Here is a 16,697-nt window from a genome sequence, read left to right on the forward strand (position 1 = left end):
TGGCTCCTCTCAGATTCCAGAACTTTCTGCCACAGAAATGTGAGGAACATGTGTTTTTTTAGCCAAATTTTGAGGTTTGCAAAGGATTCTGGGTAACAGAACCTGGTCCGAGCCCCGCAAGTCACCCCATCTTGGATTCCCCTAGGTCTCTAGTTTTCAGAAATGCACAGGTTTGGTAGGTTTCCCTAGGTGCCGGCTGAGCTAGAGGCCAAAATCTACAGGTAGGCATTTGGCAAAAAACACCTCTGTTTTCTTTCAAAAATTTGGATGTGTCCACGTTGCACTTTGGGGCGTTTCCTGTCGCGGGCGCTAGGCCTACCCACACAAGTGAGGTATCATTTTTATCGGGAGACTTGGGGGAACGCTGGCTTGAAGGAAATTTGTGGCTCCTCTCAGATTTCAGAACTTTCTGCCACAGAAATGTGAGGAACATGTGTTTTTTTAGCCAAATTGTGAGGTTTGCAAAGGATTCTGGGTAACAGAACCAGGTCCGAACCCCGCAAGTCACCCCTCCTTGGATTCCCCTAGGTCTCTAGTTTTCAGAAATGCACAGGTTTGGTAGGTTTCCCTAGGTGCCGGCTGAGCTAGAGGCCAAAATCTACAGGAAGGCACTTCGCAAAAAACACCTCTGTTTTCTTTCAAAAATTTGGATGTGTCCACGTTGCGCTTTGGGCCGTTTCCTGTCGCGGGCGCTAGGCCTAACCACACAAGTGAGGTATCATTTTTATCGGGAGACTTAGGGGAACGCTGGGTGGAAGGAAATTTGTGGCTCCTCTCAGATTCCAGAACTTTCTGCCACAGAAATGTGAGTAACATGTTTTTTTTTAGCCAAATTTTGAGGTTTGCAAAGGATTCTGGGTAACAGAACCTGGTCCGAGCCCCGCAAGTCACCCCTCCTTGGATTCCCCTAGGTCTCTAGTTTTCAGAAATGCACAGGTTTGGTAGGTTTCCCTAGGTGCCGGCTGAGCTAGAGGCCAAAATCTACAGGTAGGCACTTCGCAAAAAACACCTCTGTTTTCTTTAAAAAATTTGGATGTGTCCACGTTGCACTTTGGGGCGTTTCCTGTCGCGGGCGCTAGGCCTACCCACACAAGTGAGGTATCATTTTTATCGGGAGACTTGGGGGAACGCTGGGTTGAAGGAAATTTGTGGCTCCTCTCAGATTCCAGAACTTTCTGCCACAGAACTGTGAGGAACATGTGTTTTTTTAGCCAAATTGTGAGGTTTGCAAAGGATTCTGGGTAACAGAACCAGGTTCGAGCCCCGCAAGTCACCCCTCCTTGGATTCCCCTAGGTCTCTAGTTTTCAGAAATGCACAGGTTTGGTAGGTTTCCCTAGGTGCCGGCTGAGCTAGACGCCAAAATCTACAGGTAGGCACTTCGCAAAAAACACCTCTGTTTTCTTTCAAAAATTTGGATGTGTCCACGTTGCGCTTTGGGGCGTTTCCTGTCACGGGCGCTAGGCCTAACCACACAAGTGAGGTATCATTTTTATCGGGAGACTTGGGGGAACGCTGGGTGGAAGGAAATTTGTGGCTCCTCTCAGATTCCAGAACTTTCTGCCATAGAAATGTGAGGAACATGTGTTTTTTTAGCCAAATTTTGAGGTTTGCAAAGGATTCTGGGTAACAGAACCTGGTCCGAGCCCCGCAAGTCACCCCTCCTTGGATTCCCCTAGGTCTCTAGTTTTCAGAAATGCACAGGTTTGGTGGGTTTCCCTAGATGCCGGCTGAGCTAGAGGCCAAAATCTACAGGTAGGCACTTCGCAAAAAACACCTCTGTTTTCTTTCAAAAATTTGGATGTGTCCACGTTGCGCTTTGGGACGTTTCCTGTCGCGGGCGCTAGGCCTACCCACACAAGTGAGGTATCATTTTTATCGGGAGACTTGGGGGAACGCTGGGTGGAAGGAAATTTGTGGCTCCTCTCAGATTCCAGAACTTTCTGCCACAGAAATATGAGGAACATGTGTTTTTTTAGGCAAATTTTGAGGTTTGCAAAGGATTCTGGGTAACAGAACCTGGTCCGAGCCCCGCAAGTCACTCCTCCTTGGATTCCCCTACGTCTCTAGTTTTCAGAAATGCACAGGTTTGGTTGGTTTCCCTAGGTGCCGGCTGAGCTAGAAGCCAAAATCTACAGGTAGGCACTTCGCAAAAAACACCTCCTGTTTTCTTTAAAAAATTTGGATGTGTCCACGTTGCGCTTTGGGGCGTTTCCTGTCGCGGGCGCTAGGCCTACCCACAAGTGAGGTATAATTTTTATCGGGAGACTTGGGGGAACGGTGGGTGGAATGAAATTTGTGGCTCCTCTCAGATTCCAGAACTTTCTACCACAGAAATGTGAGGAACATGTGTTTTTTTAGCCAAATCTTGAGGTTTGCAAAGGATTCTGGGTAACAGAACCTGGTCCGAGCCTCGCAAGTCACCCCATCTTGGATTCCCCTAGGTCTTTAGTTTTCAGAAATGCACAGGTTTGGTTGGTTTCCCTAGGTGCCGGCTGAGCTAGAAGCCAAAATCTACAGGTAGGCACTTCGCAAAAAACACCTCCTGTTTTCTTAAAAAAATGTGGATGTGTCCACGTTGCGCTTTGGGGCGTTTCCTGTCGCGGGCGCTAGGCCTACCCACACAAGTGAGGTATAATGTTTATCGGGAGACTTGGGGGAACGCTGGGTGGAAGGAAATTTGTGGCTCCTCTCAGATTCCAGAACTTTCTACCACAGAAATGTGAGGAACATGTGTTTTTTTAGCCAAATTTTGAGGTTTGCAAAGGATTCTGGGTAACAGAACCTGGTCCGAGCCCCGCAAGTCACCCCATCTTGGATTCCCCCAGGTCTCTAGTTTTCAGAAATGCACAGGTTTGGTAGGTTTCCCTAGGTGCCGGCTGAGCTAGAGGCCAAAATCTACAGGTAGGCACTTCGCAAAAAACACCTCTGTTTTCTTTCAAAAATGTGGATGTGTCCACGTTGCGCTTTGGGGCGTTTCCTGTCGTGGGCGCTAGGCCTAACCACACAAGTGAGGTATCATTTTTATCGGGAGACTTGGGGGAACGCTGGGTTGAAGGAAATTTGTGGCTCCTCTCAGATTCCAGAACTTTCTGCCACAGAAATGAGAGGAACATGTGTTTTTTAGCCAAATTGTGAGGTTTGCAAAGGATTCTGGGTAACAGAACCCGGTCCGAGCCCCGCAAGTCACCCCTCCTTGGATTCCCCTAGGTCTCTAGTTTTCAGAAATGCACAGGTTTGGTGGGTTTCCCTACATGCCGGCTGAGCTAGAGGCCAAAATCTACAGGTAGGCACTTCGCAAAAAACACCTCTGTTTTCTTTAAAAAATTTGGATGTGTCCACGTTGCGCTTTGGGACGTTTCCTGTCGCGGGCGCTAGGCCTACCCACACAAGTGAGGTATCATTTTTATGGTGAGACTTGGGGGAACGCTGGGTGGAAGGAAATTTGTGGCTCCTCTCAGATTCCAGAACTTTCTGCCACAGAAATGTGAGGAACATGTGTTTTTTTAGGCAAATTTTGAGGTTTGCAAAGGATTCTGGGTAACAGAACCTGGTCCGAGCCCCGCAAGTCACTCCTCCTTGGATTCCCCTACGTCTCTAGTTTTCAGAAATGCACAGATTTGGTTGGTTTCCCTAGGTGCCGGCTGAGCTAGAAGCCAAAATCTACAGGTAGGCACTTCGCAAAAAACACCTCCTGTTTTCTTTAAAAAATGTGGATGTGTCCACGTTGCGCTTTGGGGCGTTTCCTGTCGCGGGCGCTAGGCCTACCCACACAAGTGAGGTATAATTTTTATCGGGAGACTTGGGGGAACGGTGGGTGGAAGGAAATTTGTGGCTCCTCTCAGATTCCAGAACTTTCTACCACAGAAATGTGAGGAACATGTGTTTTTTTAGCCAAATTTTGAGGTTTGCAAAGGATTCTGGGTAACAGAACCTGGTCCGAGCCTCGCAAGTCACCCCATCTTGGATTCCCCTAGGTCTCTAGTTTTCAGAAATGCACAGGTTTGGTTGGTTTCCCTAGGTGCCGGCTGAGCTAGAAGCCAAAATCTACAGGTAGGCACTTCGCAAAAAACACCTCCTGTTTTCTTTAAAAAATGTGGATGTGTCCACGTTGCGCTTTGGGGCGTTTCCTGTCGCGGGCGCTAGGCCTACCCACACAAGTGAGGTATAATGTTTATCGGGAGACTTGGGGGAACGCTGGGTGGAAGGAAATTTGTGGCTCCTCTCAGATTCCAGAACTTTCTACCACAGAAATGTGAGGAACATGTGTTTTTTTAGCCAAATTTTGAGGTTTGCAAAGGATTCTGGGTAACAGAACCTGGTCCGAGCCCCGCAAGTCACCCCATCTTGGATTCCCCCAGGTCTCTAGTTTTCAGAAATGCACAGGTTTGGTAGGTTTCCCTAGGTGCCGGCTGAGCTAGAGGCCAAAATCTACAGGTAGGCACTTCGCAAAAAACACCTCTGTTTTCTTTCAAAAATGTGGATGTGTCCACGTTGCGCTTTGGGGCGTTTCCTGTCGCGGGCGCTAGGCCTAACCACACAAGTGAGGTATCATTTTTATCGGGAGACTTGGGGTAACGCTGGGTGGAAGGAAATTTGTGGCTCCTCTCAGATTCCAGAACTTTCTGCCACAGAAATGAGAGGAACATGTGTTTTTTCAGGCACATTTTGTGGTTTGCAAAGGATTCTGGGTAAAAGAACCTGGTCCGAGCCCCGCAAGTCACTCCTCCTTGGATTCCCCTACGTCTCTAGTTTTCAGAAATGCACAGGTTTGGTTGGTTTCCCTAGGTGCCGGCTGAGCTAGAAGCCAAAATCTACAGGTAGGCACTTCGCAAAAAACACCTCCTGTTTTCTTTAAAAAATTTGGATGTGTCCACGTTGCGCTTTGGGGCGTTTCCTGTCGCGGGCGCTAGGCCTACCCACACAAGTGAGGTATAATTTTTATCGGGAGACTTGGGGGAACGCTGGGTGGAAGGAAATTTGTGGCTCCTCTCAGATTCCAGAACTTTCTACCACAGAAATGTGAGGAACATGTGTTTTTTTAGCCAAATTTTGAGGTTTGCAAAGGATTCTGGCAAACAGAACCTGGTCCGAGCCTCGCAAGTCACCCCATCTTGGATTCCCCTAGGTCTCTAGTTTTCAGAAATGCACAGGTTTGGTTGGTTTCCCTAGGTGCCGGCTGAGCTAGAAGCCAAAATCTACAGGTAGGCACTTCGCAAAAAACACCTCCTGTTTTCTTAAAAAAATTTGGATGTGTCCACGTTGCGCTTTGGGGCGTTTCCTGTCGCGGGCGCTAGGCCTACCCACACAAGTGAGGTATAATGTTTATCGGGAGACTTGGGGGAATGCTGGGTGGAAGGAAATTTGTGGCTCCTCTCAGATTCCAGAACTTTCTACCACAGAAATGTGAGGAACATGTGTTTTTTTAGCCAAATTTTGAGGTTTGCAAAGGATTCTTTGTAACAGAACCGGGTCCGAGCCCCGCAAGTCACCCCATCTTGGATTCCCCCAGGTCTCTAGTTTTCAGAAATGCACAGGTTTGGTAGGTTTCCCTAGGTGCCGGCTGAGCTAGAGGCCAAAATCTACAGGTAGGCACTTCGCAAAAAACACCTCTGTTTTCTTTCAAAAATTTGGATGTGTCCACGTTGCGCTTTGGGGCGTTTCCTGTCGCGGGCGCTAGGCCTAACCACACAAGTGAGGTATCATTTTTATGGTGAGACTTGGGGGAACGCTGGGTGGAAGGAAATTTGTGGCTCCTCTCAGATTCCAGAACTTTCTGCCACAGAAATGTGAGGAACATGTGTTTTTTTAGGCAAATTTTGAGGTTTGCAAAGGATTCTGGGTAAAAGAACCTGGTCCGAGCCCCGCAAGTCACTCCTCCTTGGATTCCCCTACGTCTCTAGTTTTCAGAAATGCACAGGTTTGGTTGGTTTCCCTAGGTGCCGGCTGAGCTAGAAGCCAAAATCTACAGGTAGGCACTTCGCAAAAAACACCTCCTGTTTTATTTAAAAAATTTGGATGTGTCCACGTTGCGCTTTGGGGCGTTTCCTGTCGCGGGCGCTAGGCCTACCCACACAAGTGAGGTATAATTTTTATCGGGAGACTTGGGGGAACGCTGGGTGGAAGGAAATTTGTGGCTCCTCTCAGATTCCAGAACTTTCTACCACAGAAATGTGAGGAACATGTGTTTTTTAGCCAAATTTTGAGGTTTGCAAAGGATTCTGGGTAACAGAACCTGGTCCGAGCCTCGCAAGTCACCCCATCTTGGATTCCCCTAGGTCTCTAGTTTTCAGAAATGCACAGGTTTGGTTGGTTTCCCTAGGTGCCGGCTGAGCTAGAAGCCAAAATCTACAGGTAGGCACTTCGCAAAAAACACCTCAGGTTTTCTTAAAAAAATTTGGATGTGTCCACGTTGCGCTTTGGGGCGTTTCCTGTCGCGGGCGCTAGGCCTACCCACACAAGTGAGGTATAATGTTTATCGGGAGACTTGGGGGAACGCTGGGTGGAAGGAAATTTGTGGCTCCTCTCAGATTCCAGAACTTTCTACCACAGAAATGTGAGGAACATGTGTTTTTTTAGCCAAATTTTGAGGTTTGCAATGGATTCTTTGTAACAGAACCGGGTCCGAGCCCCGCAAGTCACCCCATCTTGGATTCCCCCAGGTCTCTAGTTTTCAGAAATGCACAGGTTTGGTAGGTTTCCCTAGGTGCCGGCTGAGCTAGAGGCCAAAATCTACAGGTAGGCACTTCGCAAAAAACACCTCTGTTTTCTTTCAAAAATGTGGATGTGTCCACGTTGCACTTTGGGGCGTTTCCTGTCGCGGGCGCTAGGCCTAACCACACAAGTGAGGTATCATTTTTATCGGGAGACTTGGGGGAACGCTGGGTGGAAGGAAATTTGTGGCTCCTCTCAGATTCCAGAACTTTCTGCCACAGAAATGTGAGGAACATGTGTTTTTTTAGCCAAATTTTGAGGTTTGCAAAGGATTCTGGGTAACAGAACCTGGTCCGAGCCCCGCAAGTCACCCCTCCTTGGATTCCCCTAGGTCTCTAGTTTTCAGAAATGCACAGGTTTGGTAGGTTTCCCTAGGTGCCGGCTGAGCTAGAGGCCAAAATCTACAGGTAGGCACTTCGCAAAAAACACCTCCTGTTTTCTTTAAAAAATTTGGAGGTGTCCACGTTGCGCTTTGGGGCGTTTCCTGTCGCGGGCGCTAGACCTACCCACACAAGTGAGGTATCATTTTTATCGGGAGACTTGGGGGAACGCTTTGTGGAAGGAAATTTGTGGCTCCTCTCAGATTCCAGAACTTTCTGCCACAGAAATGTGAGGAACATGTGTTTTTTTAGCCAAATTTTGAGGTTTGCAAAGGATTCTGGGTAACAGAACCTGGTCCGAGCCTGCAAGTCACCCCATCTTGGATTCCCCTAGGTCTCTAGTTTTCAGAAATGCACAGGTTTGGTAGGTTTCCCTAGGTGCCGGCTGAGCTAGAGGCCAAAATCTACAGGTAGGCACTTCGCAAAAAACACCTCTGTTTTCTTTAAAAAATGTGGATGTGTCCACGTTGCACTTTGGGGCGTTTCCTGTCTCGTGCGCTAGGCCTACCCACACAAGTGAGGTATCATTTTTATCGGGAGACTTGGGGGAACGCTGGGTTGAAGGAAATTTGTGGCTCCTCTCAGATTCCAGAACTTTCTGCCACAGAAATGTGAGGAACATGTGTTTTTTTAGCCAAATTGTGAGGTTTGCAAAGGATTCTGGGTAACAGAAACAGGTCCGAGCCCCGCAAGTTACCCCTCCTTGGATTCCCCTAGGTCTCTAGTTTTCAGAAATGCACCAGTTTGGTAGGTTTCCCTAGGTGCCGGCTGAGCTAGACGCCAAAATCTACAGGTAGGCACTTCGCAAAAAACACCTCTGTTTTCTTTCAAAAATTTGGATGTGTCCACGTTGCGCTTTGGGGCGTTTCCTGTCGCGGGCGCTAGGCCTAACCACACAAGTGAGGTATCATTTTTATCGGGAGACTTGGGGGAACGCTGGGTGGAAGGAAATTTGTGGCTCCTCTCAGATTCCAGAACTTTCTGCCATAGAAATGTGAGGAACATGTGTTTTTTTAGCCAAATTTTGAGGTTTGCAAAGGATTCTGGGTAACAGAACCTGGTCCGAGCCCCGCAAGTCACCCCTCCTTGGATTCCCCTAGGTCTCTAGTTTTCAGAAATGCACAGGTTTGGTGGGTTTCCCTAGATGCCGGCTGAGCTAGAGGGCAAAATCTACAGGTAGGCACTTCGCAAAAAACACCTCTGTTTTCTTTCAAAAATTTGGATGTGTCAACGTTGCGCTTTGGGACGTTTCCTGTCGCGGGCGCTAGGCCTACCCACACAAGTGAGATATCATTTTTATGGTGAGACTTGGGGGAACGCTGGGTGGAATGAAATTTGTGGCTCCTCTCAGATTCCAGAACTTTCTGCCACAGAAATGTGAGGAACATGTGTTTTGTTAGGCAAATTTTGAGGTTTGCCAAGGATTCTGGGTAACAGAACCTGGTCCGAGCCCCGCAAGTCACTCCTCCTTGGATTCCCCTACGTCTCTAGTTTTCAGAAATGCACAGGTTTGGTTGGTTTCCCTCGGTGCCGGCTGAGCTAGAAGCCAAAATCTACAGGTAGGCACTTCGCAAAAAACACCTCCTGTTTTCTTAAAAAAATTTGGATGTGTCCACGTTGCGCTTTGGGGCGTTTCCTGTCGCGGGCGCTAGGCCTACCCACACAAGTGAGGTATCATTTTTATCGGGAGACTTGGGGGAACGCTGGGTGGAAGGAAATTTGTGGCTCCTCTCAGATTCCAGAACTTTCTACCACAGAAATGTGAGGAACATGTGTTTTTTTAGCCAAATTTTGAGGTTTGCAAAGGATTCTGGGTAACAGAACCTGGTCCGAGCCTCGCAAGTCACCCCATCTTGGATTCCCCTAGGTGTCTAGTTTTCAGAAATGCACAGGTTTGGTAGGTTTCCCTAGGTGCCGGCTGAGCTAGAGGCCAAAATCTACAGGTAGGCATTTGGCAAAAAACACCTCTGTTTTCTTTCAAAAATTTGGATGTGTCCACGTTGCGCTTTGGGGCGTTTCCTGTCGTGGGCGCTAGGCCTACCCACACAACTGAGGTATCATTTTTATCGGGAGACTTGGGGGAACGCTGGGTGGATGGAAATTTGTGGCTCCTCTCAGATTCCAGAACTTTCTGCCACAGAAATGTGAGGGACATGTGTTTTTTTAGCCAAATTTTGAGGTTTGCAAATGATTCTGGGTAACAGAACCTGGTCCGAGCCCCGCAAGTCACCCCTCCTTGGATTCCCCTAGGTCTCTAGTTTTCAGAAATGCACAGGTTTGGTAGGTTTCCCTAGGTGCCGGCTGAACTAGAGGCCAAAATCTACAGGTAGGCACTTCGCAAAAAACACCTCCTGTTTTCTTTCAAAAATTTGGATGTGTCCACGTTGCGCTTTGGGGCGTTTCCTGTCGCGGGCGCTAGGCCTACCCACACAAGTGAGGTATCATTTTTATCGGGAGACTTGGGGGAACGCTGGGTGGAAGGAAATTTGTGGCTCCTCTCAGATTCCAGAACTTTCTGCCACAGAAATGTGAGGAACATGTGTTTTTTTAGCCAAATTTTGAGGTTTGCAAAGGATTCTGGGTAACAGAACCTGGTCCGAGCCTCGCAAGTCACCCCATCTTGGATTCCCCTAGGTCTCTAGTTTTCAGAAATGCACAGGTTTGGTAGGTTTCCCTAGGTGCCGGCTGAGCTAGAGGCCAAAATCTACAGGTAGGCACTTCGCAAAAAACACCTCTGTTTTCTTTCCAAAATTTGGATGTGTCCACGTTGCACTTTGGGGCGTTTCCTGTCGCGGGGGCTAGGCCTACCCACCCAAGTGAGGTATCATTTTTATCGGGAGACTTGGGGGAACGCTGAGTTGAAGGAAATTTGTGGCTCCTCTCAGATTCCAGAAATTTCTGCCACAGAAATGTGAGGAACATGTGTTTTTTTAGCCAAATTTTGAGGTTTGCAAAGGATTCTGGGTAACAGAACCAGGTCCGAGCCCCGCAAGTCACCCCTCCTTGGATTCCCCTAGGTCTCTAGTTTTCAGAAATGCACAGGTTTGGTAGGTTTCCCTAGGTGCCGGCTGAGCTAGAGGCCAAAATCTACAGGTAGGCACTTCGCAAAAAACACCTCTGTTTTCTTTCAAAAATTTGGATGTGTCCACTTTGCGCTTTGGGGCGTTTCCTGTCGCGGGCGCTAGGCCTAACCACACAAGTGAGGTATCATTTTTATCGGGAGAGTTGGGGGAACGCTGGGTGGAAGGAAATTTGTGGCTCCTCTCAGATTCCAGAACTTTCTGCCACAGAAATGTGAGTAACATGTGTTTTTTTAGCCAAATTTTGAGGTTTGCAAAGGATTCTGGGTAACAGAACCTGGTCCGAGCCCCGCAAGTCACCCCATCTTGGATTCCCCTAGGTCTCTAGTTTTCAGAAATCCAGAGGTTTGGTAGGTTTCCCTAGGTGCCGGCTGAGCTAGAGGCCAAAATCTACAGGTAGGCACTTCGCAAAAAACACCTCTGTTTTCTTTAAAAAATTTGGATGTGTCCACGTTGCGCTTTGGGGCGTTTCCTGACGCGGGCACTACGCCTACCCACACAAGTGAGGTGTCATTTTTATCGGGAGACTTGGGGGAACGCTGGGTGGAAGGAAATTTGTGGCTCCTCTCAGATTCCAGAACTTTCTGCCACAGAAATGTGAGGAACATGTGTTTTTTTAGCCAAATTTGGAGGTTTGCAAAGGATTCTGGGTAACAGAACCTGGTCCGAGCCCCGCAAGTCACCCCTCCTTGGATTCCCCTAGGTCTCTAGTTTTCAGAAATGCACAGGTTTGGTAGGTTTCCCTAGGTGCCGGCTGAGCTAGAGGCCAAAATCTACAGGTAGGCACTTCGCAAAAAACACCTCCTGTTTTCTTTAAAAAATTTGGAGGTGTCCACGTTGCGCTTTGGGGCGTTTCCTGTCGCGGGCGCTAGACCTACCCACACAAGTGAGGTATCATTTTTATCGGGAGACTTGGGGGAACGCTTTGTGGAAGGAAATTTGTGGCTCCTCTCAGATTCCAGAACTTTCTGCCACAGAAATGTGAGGAACATGTGTTTTTTTAGCCAAATTTTGAGGTTTGCAAAGGATTCTGGGTAACAGAACCTGGTCCGAGCCTGCAAGTCACCCCATCTTGGATTCCCCTAGGTCTCTAGTTTTCAGAAATGCACAGGTTTGGTAGGTTTCCCTAGGTGCCGGCTGAGCTAGAGGCCAAAATCTACAGGTAGGCACTTCGCAAAAAACACCTCTGTTTTCTTTAAAAAATGTGGATGTGTCCACGTTGCACTTTGGGGCGTTTCCTGTCGCGGGCGCTAGGCCTACCCACACAAGTGAGGAATCATTTTTATCGGGAGACTTGGGGGAACGCTGGGTTGAAGGAAATTTGTGGCTCCTCTCAGATTCCAGAACTTTCTGCCACAGAAACGTGAGGAACATGTGTTTTTTTAGCCAAATTGTGAGGTTTGCAAAGGATTCTGGGTAACAGAAACAGGTCCGAGCCCCGCAAGTTACCCCTCCTTGGATTCCCCTAGGTCTCTAGTTTTCAGAAATGCAACGGTTTGGTAGGTTTCCCTAGGTGCCGGCTGAGCTAGACGCCAAAATCTACAGGTAGGCACTTCGCAAAAAACACCTCTGTTTTCTTTCAAAAATTTGGATGTGTCCACGTTGCGCTTTGGGGCGTTTCCTGTCGCGGGCGCTAGGCCTAACCACACAAGTGAGGTATCATTTTTATCGGGAGACTTGGGGGAACGCTGGGTGGAAGGAAATTTGTGGCTCCTCTCAGATTCCAGAACTTTCTGCCATAGAAATGTGAGGAACATGTGTTTTTTTAGCCAAATTTTGAGGTTTGCAAAGGATTCTGGGTAACAGAACCTGGTCCGAGCCCCGCAAGTCACCCCTCCTTGGATTCCCCTAGGTCTCTAGTTTTCAGAAATGCACAGGTTTGGTGGGTTTCCCTAGATGCCGGCTGAGCTAGAGGGCAAAATCTACAGGTAGGCACTTCGCAAAAAACACCTCTGTTTTCTTTCAAAAATTTGGATGTGTCAACGTTGCGCTTTGGGACGTTTCCTGTCGCGGGCGCTAGGCCTACCCACACAAGTGAGATATCATTTTTATGGTGACACTTGGGGGAACGCTGGGTGGAATGAAATTTGTGGCTCCTCTCAGATTCCAGATCTTTCTGCCACAGAAATGTGAGGAACATGTGTTTTGTTAGGCAAATTTTGAGGTTTGCCAAGGATTCTGGGTAACAGAACCTGGTCCGAGCCCCGCAAGTCACTCCTCCTTGGATTCCCCTACGTCTCTAGTTTTCAGAAATGCACAGGTTTGGTTGGTTTCCCTAGGTGCCGGCTGAGCTAGAAGCCAAAATCTACAGGTAGGCACTTCGCAAAAAACACCTCCTGTTTTCTTAAAAAAATTTGGATGTGTCCACGTTGCGCTTTGGGGCGTTTCCTGTCGCGGGCGCTAGGCCTACCCACACAAGTGAGGTATCATTTTTATCGGGAGACTTGGGGGAACGCTGGGTGGAAGGAAATTTGTGGCTCCTCTCAGATTCCAGAACTTTCTACCACAGAAATGTGAGGAACATGTGTTTTTTTAGCCAAATTTTGAGGTTTGCAAAGGATTCTGGGTAACAGAACCTGGTCCGAGCCTCGCAAGTCACCCCATCTTGGATTCCCCTAGGTCTCTAGTTTTCAGAAATGCACAGGTTTGGTAGGTTTCCCTAGGTGCCGGCTGAGCTAGAGGCCAAAATCTACAGGTAGGCATTTGGCAAAAAACACCTCTGTTTTCTTTCAAAAATTTGGATGTGTCCACGTTGCGCTTTGGGGCGTTTCCTGTCGTGGGCGCTAGGCCTACCCACACAACTGAGGTATCATTTTTATCGGGAGACTTGGGGGAACGCTGGGTGGATGGAAATTTGTGGCTCCTCTCAGATTCCAGAACTTTCTGCCACAGAAATGTGAGGGACATGTGTTTTTTTAGCCAAATTTTGAGGTTTGCAAATGATTCTGGGTAACAGAACCTGGTCCGAGCCCCGCAAGTCACCCCTCCTTGGATTCCCCTAGGTCTCTAGTTTTCAGAAATGCACAGGTTTGGTAGGTTTCCCTAGGTGCCGGCTGAACTAGAGGCCAAAATCTACAGGTAGGCACTTCGCAAAAAACACCTCCTGTTTTCTATCAAAAATTTGGATGTGTCCACGTTGCGCTTTGGGGCGTTTCCTGTCGCGGGCGCTAGGCCTACCCACACAAGTGAGGTATCATTTTTATCGGGAGACTTGGGGGAACGCTGGGTGGAAGGAAATTTGTGGCTCCTCTCAGATTCCAGAACTTTCTGCCACAGAAATGTGAGGAACATGTGTTTTTTTAGCCAAATTTTGAGGTTTGCAAAGGATTCTGGGTAACAGAACCTGGTCCGAGCCTCGCAAGTCACCCCATCTTGGATTCCCCTAGGTCTCTAGTTTTCAGAAATGCACAGATTTGGTAGGTTTCCCTAGGTGCCGGCTGAGCTAGAGGCCAAAATCTACAGGTAGGCACTTCGCAAAAAACACCTCTGTTTTCTTTCAAAAATGTGGATGTGTCCACGTTGCACTTTGGGGCGTTTCCTGTCGCGGGGGCTAGGCCTACCCACCCAAGTGAGGTATCATTTTTATCGGGAGACTTGGGGGAACGCTGAGTTGAAGGAAATTTGTGGCTCCTCTCAGATTCCAGAAATTTCTGCCACAGAAATGTGAGGAACATGTGTTTTTTTAGCCAAATTTTGAGGTTTGCAAAGGATTCTGGGTAACAGAACCAGGTCCGAGCCCCGCAAGTCACCCCTCCTTGGATTCCCCTAGGTCTCTAGTTTTCAGAAATGCACAGGTTTGGTAGGTTTCCCTAGGTGCCGGCTGAGCTAGAGGCCAAAATCTACAGGTAGGCACTTCGCAAAAAACACCTCTGTTTTCTTTAAAAAATTTGGATGTGTCCACTTTGCGCTTTGGGGCGTTTCCTGTCGCGGGCGCTAGGCCTAACCACACAAGTGAGGTATCATTTTTATCGGGAGAGTTGGGGGAACGCTGGGTGGAAGGAAATTTGTGGCTCCTCTCAGATTCCAGAACTTTCTGCCACAGAAATGTGAGTAACATGTTTTTTTTTAGCCAAATTTTGAGGTTTGCAAAGGATTCTGGGTAACAGAACCTGGTCCGAGCCCCGCAAGTCACCCCATCTTGGATTCCTCTAGGTCTCTAGTTTTCAGAAATCCAGAGGTTTGGTAGGTTTCCCTAGGTGCCGGCTGAGCTAGAGGCCAAAATCTACAGGTAGGCACTTCGCAAAAAACACCTCTGTTTTCTTTTAAAAATTTGGATGTGTCCACGTTGCGCTTTGGGGCGTTTCCTGACGCGGGCACTACGCCTACCCACACAAGTGAGGTGTCATTTTTATCGGGAGACTTGGGGGAACGCTGGGTGGAAGGAAATTTGTGGCTCCTCTCAGATTCCAGAACTTTCTCCCACAGAAATGTGAGGAACATGTGTTTTTTTAGCCAAATTTGGAGGTTTGCAAAGGATTCTGGGTAACAGAACCTGGTCCGAGCCCCGCAAGTCACCCCATCTTGGATTCCCCTAGGTCTCTAGTTTTCAGAATGCACAGGTTTGGTGGGTTTCCATAGGTGCCGGCTGAGCTAGAGGCCAAAATCTACAGGTAGGCACTTCGCAAAAAACACCTCTGTTTTCTTTCAAAAATGTGGATGTGTCCACGTTGCGCTTTGGGGCGTTTCCTCTTGCGGGCGCTAGGCCTACCTACACAAGTGAGGTATCATTTTTATCGGGAGACTTGGGGGAATGCTTCGTGGAAGGAAATTTGTTGCTCCTCTCAGATTCCAGAACTTTCTGCCACAGAAATGTGAGGAACATGTGTTTTTTTAGCCAAATTTTGAGGTTTGTAAAGGATTCTGGGTAACAGAACCTGGTCCGAGCCCCGCAAGTCACCCCTCCTTGGATTCCCCTAGGTCTCTAGTTTTCAGAAATGCAAAGGTTTGGTGGGTTTCCCTAGGTGCCGGTTGAGCTAGAGGCCAAAATCTAAAGGTAGGCATTTCGCAAAAAACACCTCTGTTTTCTTTCAAAAATTTGGATGTGTCCACGTTGCGCTTTGGGGCGTTTCCTGTCGCGGGCGCTAGGCCTACCCACACAAGTGAGGTATCGTTTTTATCGGGAGACTTGGGGGAACGCTGGGTGGATGGAAATTTGTGGCTCCTCTCAGATTCCAGAACTTTCTGCCACAGAAATGTGAGGGACATGTGTTTTTTTAGCCAAATTTTGAGGTTTGCAAAGGATTCTGGGTAACAGAACCTGGTCCGAGCCCCGCAAGTCACACCATCTTGGATTCCCCTAGGTCTCTAGTTTTCAGAAATGCAGAGGTTTGGTAGGTTTCCCTAGGTGCGAGCTGAGCTATAGGCCAAAATCTACAGGTAGGCACTTCGCAAAAAACACCTCTGTTTTCTTTCAAAAATTTGGATGTGTCCACGTTGCGCTTTGGGATGTTTCCTGTCGCGGGTGCTAGGCCTAGCCACACAAGTGAGGTATCATTTTTATCGGGAGACTTGGGGGAATGCTGGGTTGAAAGAAATTTGTGGCTCCTCTCAGATTCCAGAACTTTCTGCCACAGAAATGTGAGGAACATGTTTTTTTTTAGCCAAATTTTGAGGTTTGCAAAGGATTCTGGGTAACAGAACCTGGTCCGAGCCCCGCAAGTCACCCCATCTTGGATTCCCCTAGGTCTCTAGTTTTCAGAAATGCACAGGTTTGGTAGGTTTCCCTAGGTGCCGGCTGAGCTAGAGGACAAAATCTACAGGTAGGCACTTCGCAAAAAACACCTCCTGTTTTCTTTAAAAAATGTGGATGTGTCCACGTTGCGCTTTGGGGCGTTTCCTGTCGCGGGCACTACGCCTACCCACACAAGTGAGGTATCATTTTTATCGGGAGACTTGGGGGAACGCTGGGTGGAAGGAAATTTGTGGCTCCTCTCAGATTCCAGAACTTTCTGCCACAGAAATGTGAGTAACATGTTTTTTTTTAGCCAAATTTTGAGGTTTGCAAAGGATTCTGGGTAACAGAACCTGGTCCGAGCCCCGCAAGTCACCCCATCTTGGATTCCTCTAGGTCTCTAGTTTTCAGAAATCCAGAGGTTTGGTAGGTTTCCCTAGGTGCCGGCTGAGCTAGAGGCCAAAATCTACAGGTAGGCACTTCGCAAAAAACACCTCTGTTTTCTTTAAAAAATTTGGATGTGTCCACGTTGCGCTTTGGGGCGTTTCCTGACGCGGGCACTACGCCTACCCACACAAGTGAGGTGTCATTTTTATCGGGAGACTTGGGGGAACGCTGGGTGGAAGGAAATTTGTGGCTCCTCTCAGATTCCAGAACTTTCTCCCACAGAAATGTGAGGAACATGTGTTTTTTTAGCCAAATTTGGAGGTTTGCAAAGGATTCTGGGTAACAGAACCTGGTCCGAGCCCCGCAAGTCACCCCATCTTGGATTCCCCTAGGTCTCTAGTTTTCAGAATGCACAGGTTTGGTGGGTTTCCATAGGTGCCGGCTGAGCTAGAGGCCAAAATCTACAG

This window comes from Pleurodeles waltl, chromosome 2_2, assembly GCF_031143425.1.
Source record: "Pleurodeles waltl isolate 20211129_DDA chromosome 2_2, aPleWal1.hap1.20221129, whole genome shotgun sequence".
NCBI lineage: Eukaryota > Metazoa > Chordata > Amphibia > Caudata > Salamandridae > Pleurodeles > Pleurodeles waltl.